Below are 9,001 nucleotides of genomic sequence, written 5' to 3'. Positions count from 1 at the left end.
ACATTGCCTTTAAACCGGAAAATCCTACCCACTCGACCCTCCATTTCATCACCACCAATGGGCCACCTGTATTCTCACGCCCCCGGCGCCTAGCGCCAGACCGACTTAAAACGGCCAGAGCCGAGTTTGAGCACATGCTTCAACTTGGCATTATACGCCCCTCCACCAGCCCATGGGCATCTCCCCTTCATTTGGCGCGAAAGGGCGAGTCTGATTTTCGCCCGGTTGGAGACTATCGACGCCTCAATGCCGTCACAATAGCCGATCGCTATCCGATTAGAAATCTCCGGGACTTTACAGCAAATCTCCATGGTTGTACCATTTTTTCGAAGGTCGATCTGATACGCGCTTACCACCAAATACCGGTCAACCCAGCCGACGTTCCAAAACTGCAATCACTACCCCGTTTGGGTGTTTTGAGTTTTTGTACATGAGTTTCGGTTTGCGGAATGCTACTAGCACCTTCCAGCGTTTCATTGATGAGGTTGTCCGCGGTCTTGATTTTGTGTTTGCCTATGTCGATGACATACTCATTGCGAGCGACACACGAGAAAATCATCTCCGGCACCTTTCTCAACTCTTCCAGCGTCTTCGCGCGTATAGCATACGCATAACCCCGACAAGTGTGTTTTCGGACGCTCTTCCCTAGATTTTCTAGGGCATCATATTGATTCGACTGGAATCAGCCCCCTCTCGTCAAAAGTCGATGCCATTCAACGCATCGCACCCCCCACTTCCTTGCGCCAGCTCAGGCATTATCTAGGGATGGTCAATTTCTACCGACGCTTCATTCCCGGTTGTGCAGATAAGCTGCTACCTCTCACCAGGCTGTTAAAGGACTCTCCTAGAAAGGACAGTCAAGTCACCCTCTCTGTTGAGGCAGTGACAGCCTTTGAGTCCATTAAGAGGAGCTGGCTTCTGTTTCTTTGCTTGCACATCCAGTTCCTGGTGCTTCTCTCTCTTTGACTGTGGACGCATCGGACACTGCCATTGGCGCTGTGTTACAACACACAGTGGATGACCATGTTCGACCTCTAGCCTTCTTTTCCCGTCAACTGCAACCAGCTGAACGACGATACAGCACCTTTGATCGTGAGCTCCTAGCGATCTATCTATCGGTTCGTCATTTCCAGCATCAACTTGAAGGGCGAGGTTTTGTGATCTATACGGATCACAAGCCCCTTACGTTTGCCCTGTTTTAAAAAACGGACAAACTCTCACCCCGTGCTTTTCGGCACCTGGATTTTATCTCTCAATTTACTAGCAACATTCGACACATACCTGGAAAAGAGAACGTTCCTGCTGACGCTCTCTCTCGCCTTCCAGTTTGCGCCCTTTCGTCTCCTGCTGCTATCGACTTAGCTGCCATATCGCAGGAGCAGCCACCTTTGGCGTCGTTAGATTTAACTTCTCCCAAGTTCTCCTGTTGCCAGTTTTCCTACCTTCCGCTTCCGTCAGCCGAAGGCACCATTCTTTGTGACACTTCAACTGGATCTCCCAGGCCACTGGTGCCTGAGACCCATCAACGCTCAGTGTTTGAAGCACTGCACTCCTTATCACATCCTGGCATCGCTGCCACCCTCAACTAATCACTGCTCGTTTTTTCTGGCCGAATATGCGTCGCACAATTACTTCTTGGACACGCACCTGCTCCAAGTGTCAACGATCCAAGATTCAACGGCACGTTCGTGCCCCGCTTGGACAATTTCCCCCCACGGAGGCCCGTTTTCGCCATGTCCACATCGATCTGGTTGGACCATGGCCTGTGAGTCGCGGGTTCTCTTATCTATTAACTTGTGTCGATCGTTTCTCCCGCTGGCCAGAAGCCATTCCGATAGCAGACATTTCTGCTGAGACTGTTGCGCGAGCTTTCGTTTCAAACTGGATTTCTCGCTTCGGAGTCCCGTCCCGATTGACAACTGATCGTGGACGACAGTTTGAGGCCTCGCTATTTCGCGAATTGTCGCGAATTTTGGGTATGCACCATATCCACACCACAAGCTAGCTACCATCCAGCGTCTAATGGATTGGTTGAGCGGTTCCATAGACAGCTCAAGGCCGCTCTTCGTGCCTCTTCGGACCCACAGTCCTGGATCGAATTTCTGCCCATTGTGCTTCTCGGCTGTCGGACTGCTGTCAAGGCAGACCTGGGATTTTCTGCTGCAGAGCTGCTGTATGGTACCACACTGGCATTGCCCGGTACGATGTTGGTGCCAGACACTTCCCCGCCCCATGATCCGGCGACCTATGTCACCAGACTGCGGGAATATTTTTCAAACCTTCCGCCCATGCTTCCCAGAAAGCAATCTCCACCGTCCCATCTTCCACCGGATATGAACACCTGGTCGCATGTTTTTGTTCGGGACGATTCTGTGAAGGGCCCACTTGTTTCTCCCTATAAAGGACCTTTTCGTGTGCTTTCTCGCACACCAAAGGTTTTCACGATTGAGATAAATGGTCGTTCGGAGACCGTTTCCGTGGACCGTTTAAAAAAGGCACATTTTGAGACGTCTTCATCTTTTGATGACAACCTTGACACACCCACCTATGCACCTTTAACAACACTTTCACCTGCACAAACGCCTTCACCTGCACAAACGCCTTCACCTGCACAATCACCTTCACCGGCTCCTACAACACCACCCTCGCCGTCAACGGGTGCCCCGAGCACACCGTATGTTACAAAATCGGGCAGAACAGTGCATTGGCCCAAGAAACTTTCAAAAACAATTTACATTTAACTTTAAAATGTTTCTTATTGTATAATAGTATGTACCAAGTCTTCTGGGGATCGGCAAGCCTTCTGTTTTCTGCAGCACCACCACAATATTCTGGTTGCCGTACTTCGCACTCGGAGGGGAGCCCTGTAGTGATGCTACAGTGTAGGGTTCGGCGCGCATGCGCAGAATGGGACTACTTCCGGGTGGCCACCGGAAGTCTTCCCCATGCGCATGTGCGGGAAAACATCTCTCGAGCCCGCGAACCTCAAATCTCTCTCTTCGGCTCAAGACAGCACTGCGATCGGTCACGGTTTTCCTGGCTCTGACAGCCACACACCAACTTCAACCAACTTCAACCAACCTCAACGACCAACACCAGCAGTATATCAGAGGCTGTCTATTCCCCCATCAGACAACGTACAACCATGAATCAATAAACCAAGTTGTCTGTTCACCTTTAACCTGAGTTTCGTCTGTTTGTTTTCTACAAGAATTTTTGTATGTGACTAGAAAGGATCTCGACACCCTGCCAGTGCTTCGATGATAGATCCTTTCACGTTACATATATATATATATATATGATTACATATGCATGGGTGTGTATTGGTATATGTGTTTGTGCGTGCGTATGTGTCTACGTGTATATATACATAAGAACGCCATGTTGGACCGTTAGCTCCTACACGCATTTTTTTCTCTCCTTGTTTCTTTTCTGTGTATCTTTCTGTCGAAGAGCGTAGGCTCGAAACGTAAAAGACTTGTTTTATTTCTATTCCTGAGCGCCATACTAATACAATTGTTTGTTTGTATTCCACCTGCCTTCGTCTTTTGTTTATTTTCGTAAACCTTCCCGTGATATATTATATATGTATATATATATATTTCTTTATTACCCACAAGGGGCTAAACATAGAGGGGACAAACAAGGACAAAGTATTAAGTCGATTATATCGACCTCAGTGCGTAACTGGTACTTAATTTATCGACCCCGAAAGGATGAAAGGCAAAGTCGACCTCGGCGGAATTTGAACTCAGAATGTAACGGCAGACGAAATACGGCTACGCATTTCGCCCGGCGTGCTAACGTTTCTGCCAGAGGCGTGGGAGTTGCTGTGTGGTAAGTGGCTTGCTTACGAACCACATGGTTCTGGGTTCAGTCCCAGTGTCTTCTACTATAGCTTCGGACCGACCAAAGCTTTTGTGAGTGGATTTGGTAGATGGAAGTTCCAAGAAGCCCGCCTTATATATGTATATATATATGTGTGTGTGTATGTTTGTGTGTCTGTGTTTATCCCCCTAGCATTGCTTGACAACCGATGCTGGTGTGTTTATGTCCCCGCCACTTAGCGGTTCAGCAAAAGAAACTAGGCTTACAAAGAATAAGTCCCGGGGTGCTCCAGTATGGCCGCAGTTAAATGACTGAAACAATTAAAAGAGTATACATGTGTATATGTATGTATATGCATATACTTATACATACATTATGGCTGCCCCCTCGTTATCGAGTATGGCCATTGCACGAAGCTTAACTGTTACTGGTGCTGTGATCGAATGTGACTTTTTAGCCCAGCTAAAGATCTACAATGTCTTGTACAAAATTGGCAACTAAGACCTTTACTGGTAATAGCCGGCTGTTGTTGTAACTGGGCTTCATGTACCTTTGCATGTCGTTTAAGTCCTCCTGCCGAATTACACTGTCTTCCATATGCCCGACAGATATGATTAGTATGGTGTGTTACACCACCACCAGTGGCCAAGTTGTCACTCATCTGTCTCGTTTTATGACTACGAAGATGACTCATGAGTCCAGCTTTACTGAGGCAGGGTCTTGCACAGACATTGCATGTCAGAATCAAAGGAAGACCCTTCCCTTCTGGAAGTGTAACAGCGATGCCCTTCCTGACACCCCTCCTTACTTTCTCATGTGCAACTCAAGATTTCTCAAACGTGGCTGTCCCTCATGCACAATCCTTCTCCACCTGCTACGATCAATAGCTATGCCTTCCCATGTGTCAGGAGAGATGCAAGCATCTCTTAAGGAAGCCTCCAGCAAGTCCTTATACCTCTTTTTTGGTTTATGTGGAGGTCATTCTCCTTTAGCTAACTCTCCATGAAAGAGTTGTTTTGGCATCCTTGAATCCTTCATTCTGACCAGATGACCACTCCATCTGAGCCTTTGCTTTAACACAAGAGCTTCTATACTTTCACACCGAGAGCCTTCGAGTATTTCAAGATCACTGATGCGGTCCTTCCACTTAATGCTATAGATCTGTCTGAGGCACATCTGATGGAAACGTTCCAGATGTTTAAGGTGGTATCAATACGTGATCCACGTCTCGCAGGCATAGAGAAGAGAAGGGAGCACACATGCCTTGTACACCTTTATCTTTGTCTTTCTGTATATGTCTTGCCGACTCCAGAGGCGCTTTTCTAGCCTTCCGAAAGCAACACTTGCTTTCCTAATTCTATATGGAAATTCATCATCCACATTGCCATATCTATTAATAGTGCTTCCCAGGTAGACAAACTGATCGACTACATCAAGTCGTTTACCATTCACATAGATATTTGGCACACTATACTGCTTACCAGGGGCAGGTTGATGCATGACAACAGTTTTCTTGAGATTGACTGTCGATCCTAAGGCAGTGCAAGCATCAGAGAATGCATTCAAAATGTGTTGCATATCAATCTCTGTGTGTGCTACTAGCTCACAATCATCAGCATACAAAAGGTCTCTTATGATAGAGGTAAATATCTTTGTTTTTGCAGCAAGGCGCCTGATATTAAATATGCTGCCAGAGGTTCGATAATGGACGTAAACACCGTAACTGTAGTTTCTGAATGCAATACAGAACACCATCGCGAAATATATGGAAAATAGGGTCGGTGCCAGAATATCCCCGTTTCACTCAATTTTGTATTGAAATGGGCTCCGACATTTTCCCTCTAACATTCACCCTACCATTCATGTCTTCATGAAAAGACCTAACCAAAGCAAGGAACTTTTCAGGACACCCAAGTTTCTGGAGGACTTTCCACAATGCTTTTCTATTGACGGTATCAAAGGCTTTTGTCAGATCGACAAAAACCTGATACAAATCCAGACCCTGTTCCACACACTTTTCCTGAAGCTGTCTAGCTGAAAAGATCATAACAGCAGTGCCGCGTCCCACACGAAAGCCAGATTGACTTTCTGGAAGAACACAATCTGCAATATATTTCAGCAGACGATCCAGAAGTATCCTGCATAAAACCTTTCATACAGCAGACAGCAATGATATTCCCCTATAATTACCACAATCATTCCTGTTGCCCTTTCCCTTATACAGGACCACCATTACTGCATCTCTCCAGTCCTCAGGTACAGATTCACTAGTCCATACCTTACCAAACAAAGAGTGAAGTTTCTGCAGAAGTTTCCCACCACCATGCTGTAACAACTCCGCATGTATGCCATCCATACTCGGAGACTTCCCATTATTCAATCTTGAGACAGCCATTGCAACTTCTTCCAACTTTGGTGGTTCTGCGAGTGCTGCCTTCACAGGCAATCCAGGGATGAGATTGAGAACATCCTCACTAACTACAGACTGCTGATTCAAAAGTTCATCAAAGTGTTCTTGCCACCTTTGCAGAATTCCTTGTGAATCACGAAGAAGTTCTTCACCATCCCTGCTTCGAATTGGTGCCATCAGGGAAGATGTCGGTCCATAAACTTCTCGCAAGAGACCATACAACAGCTTTGTGTTATTGGAATCTGATGCCGCCTGTATCTCGTCAGCCTTCTTACTCCACCACGTATCCCTCATCTGAGAGAGCTTTTGCCTCACACGTGTTTTACGTCCTTGAGTTCCCTATGCAACACTTCCCTTTCCTGTGACTTTGCTGACAAATAGCGTGACAAAGTACGTCTTTTATCAGCCAATAAATAATCTATATGTTCATCATTTTCTTTGAACCAATCTTGATGCTTTCTTTGTATCAATCCCAGAACTTTTTTGCCTATATCATAAACTAACTCTTTTAAGGTCGGCCAATCCTCCCCAATATCTGCAGCATTCATTTCCTCTCGTAAAGTTCTCTTCACACTATTATACCTAAGACGATCAACATCCAGTCTCTTAGGCAGGGTCATCTCTGCAGCTCATATTTTATGTTTTGTGACTAATTTCACTTTTGCACGTACTAGGCGGTGGTCAGTCCAACACTCAGCTCCACGAAGAACACGAACACACTGCACATCCTGTCTGTCACGCACCCTAACTAGGATGTAATCCAGAATATGCCATTCTTTAGATGCAGGGTGCATCCATGTAGTCTTATTCTTTTGTTGAAACATGGTATTTGTAACACACAGACTCAGCTCCTCACACGTCTGCAGCAAAAGCATGCCATTGCTATTACACTTCCCCACCCCATGCTTTCCAATTACAGTCCATGTGTTAAAATCCCTACCCACTCTAGCATTAAAGTCACCCAGAACAATGACCTTGTCTGCCCGAGGGATATTTCTTATAATGCCCTTCAAAGCATGGTAGAAAGAAAGTTTTTCGTCATCAGTATAGCACATAGTTGGAGCATACATACTCACCAAGGTCATATAATTTCCTTTAGCCAAAGGAATTCTCATGGACATAAGACGCTCGTTAATTCCGATTGAGAATTCTTCCAACTTGTCCACAAGAGTAGTCTTAACAGCAAATGCCACTCCAGCTTCTCTTCTAAGCTCTTCCTCTCCCTCTTTCCAAACGAATGTATATTTTCCACAAGATTCTGTAAGATGACCATCTCCAGGTAATCTCGTCTCAGATAAAGCAACGATGTCAAGATCATAGCGTTGAAGCTCCTTCGCAACAAGCGCAGTCCTTCTTTCAGGACATTCAGAGGACTTGTGGTCAAGCAGTGTCCGTACATTCCAAGACCCAATAGTCATTATTTTCTTTGGTTCTATCACAGTAGCATGATGACGGCCAGTTTCAGATTGTGATGCTCTGGAGCCCCTACCGGGCCAGACTCTTTCAGCCGATGTGGTTCCAGAGTCCTTACTGCCATTTATTTTTATACTGTTTTGGTACATCATTGATTTTTGCTTTTTAAGGCTACAGTCAGCCATTCAGTTGAGACTCACAGCACTATCAACAGTCATGAATTAGTTAATCACTTTAATCAATCCAATGTAGTTATCGTGCAATACCTGTGCAAAAAGATTTTTTTTAAGTGAGGAAAGGCTGTGCACTGAGTCAATCCCACTCACTAAGCAACAGCAGCCATAATCCGAAAAGAACAAGTCAACATCATCGGTAACCACTGAGCCGCAGGTTTTATGTCGGAGTTATCCCAGTTACCTGAGTTACCTTCTAGAAGGATGCCCTAACAAAGGCTAGGAGTCCTTCACTCCCAATGTTTTAACCACGCGATCGGGTATTCAGTCCGATTATTTCTATGTCCCCGCGCATGATACAGCCTTAAGCCTTAAGAAAAAGAAAAAAAACCCACATTTTTTGGATGGCCATTGACTCTCAAGAGTTCCTCCGCCCTTTGACGGGTTTTGTTTTTCATCCCGCAGGGTGTCCAATAAACACCCTCCTCACCAAGCAAGCTTGGTGGGGTTATACATACATACATAAGAGAAAGAAAAAATAAATAATTTCTGACATTCATAAATCGTTATTATCATTTGGAACAAAATATCTGTTTATAGAACATTCCATTCCAATCTATGCAAGACTTGGGGAGAAAATATGTAAATATACGTAATATAAAAAAAAAAGTATTAAATGTGTGTATACGTGTGTGTACAAATACACACATGCAGACACAGACACATGCACACACTAGTATATGTATACATATGTACGTTTTCCGTATATGTACAGTCATAACTAACTTTTCATTGTTTGTTCAAATATAAAATAAATCACAATGAAGTTTACAATATATTTTCTTTCGTCGAAAATTTTAGTTTAAAAATATTTTGTGGTGAAGTAAAAACAAAATAGATATTCATTAATGTTTCACATATTTATATGTTATTTGTATATGTATTTTCTTTTTTCCGTTTTTTTATGCAACTGTACTCGAAGCTATTCGTTTTCCAGCATGACATTGTAAATTTCCTGTATAACTTTTTTATATAACCATAAAAAATATTTAAGCTCTGCAAAAAAAAACTGATATAACAATTTGAAGAAAAATAAAAAATAACTCCTGATATTATTTTTGCTTAAAAATAGATTTACAATCGCTTTCAATACTTTTATTCAGAAATATGTTCATAA

Source organism: Octopus sinensis, linkage group LG14 (assembly GCF_006345805.1).
Source record: "Octopus sinensis linkage group LG14, ASM634580v1, whole genome shotgun sequence".
In the NCBI taxonomy this organism is placed as follows: Eukaryota; Metazoa; Mollusca; class Cephalopoda; order Octopoda; family Octopodidae; genus Octopus; species Octopus sinensis.
Note: the sequence above shows the minus strand (reverse complement) of the source record.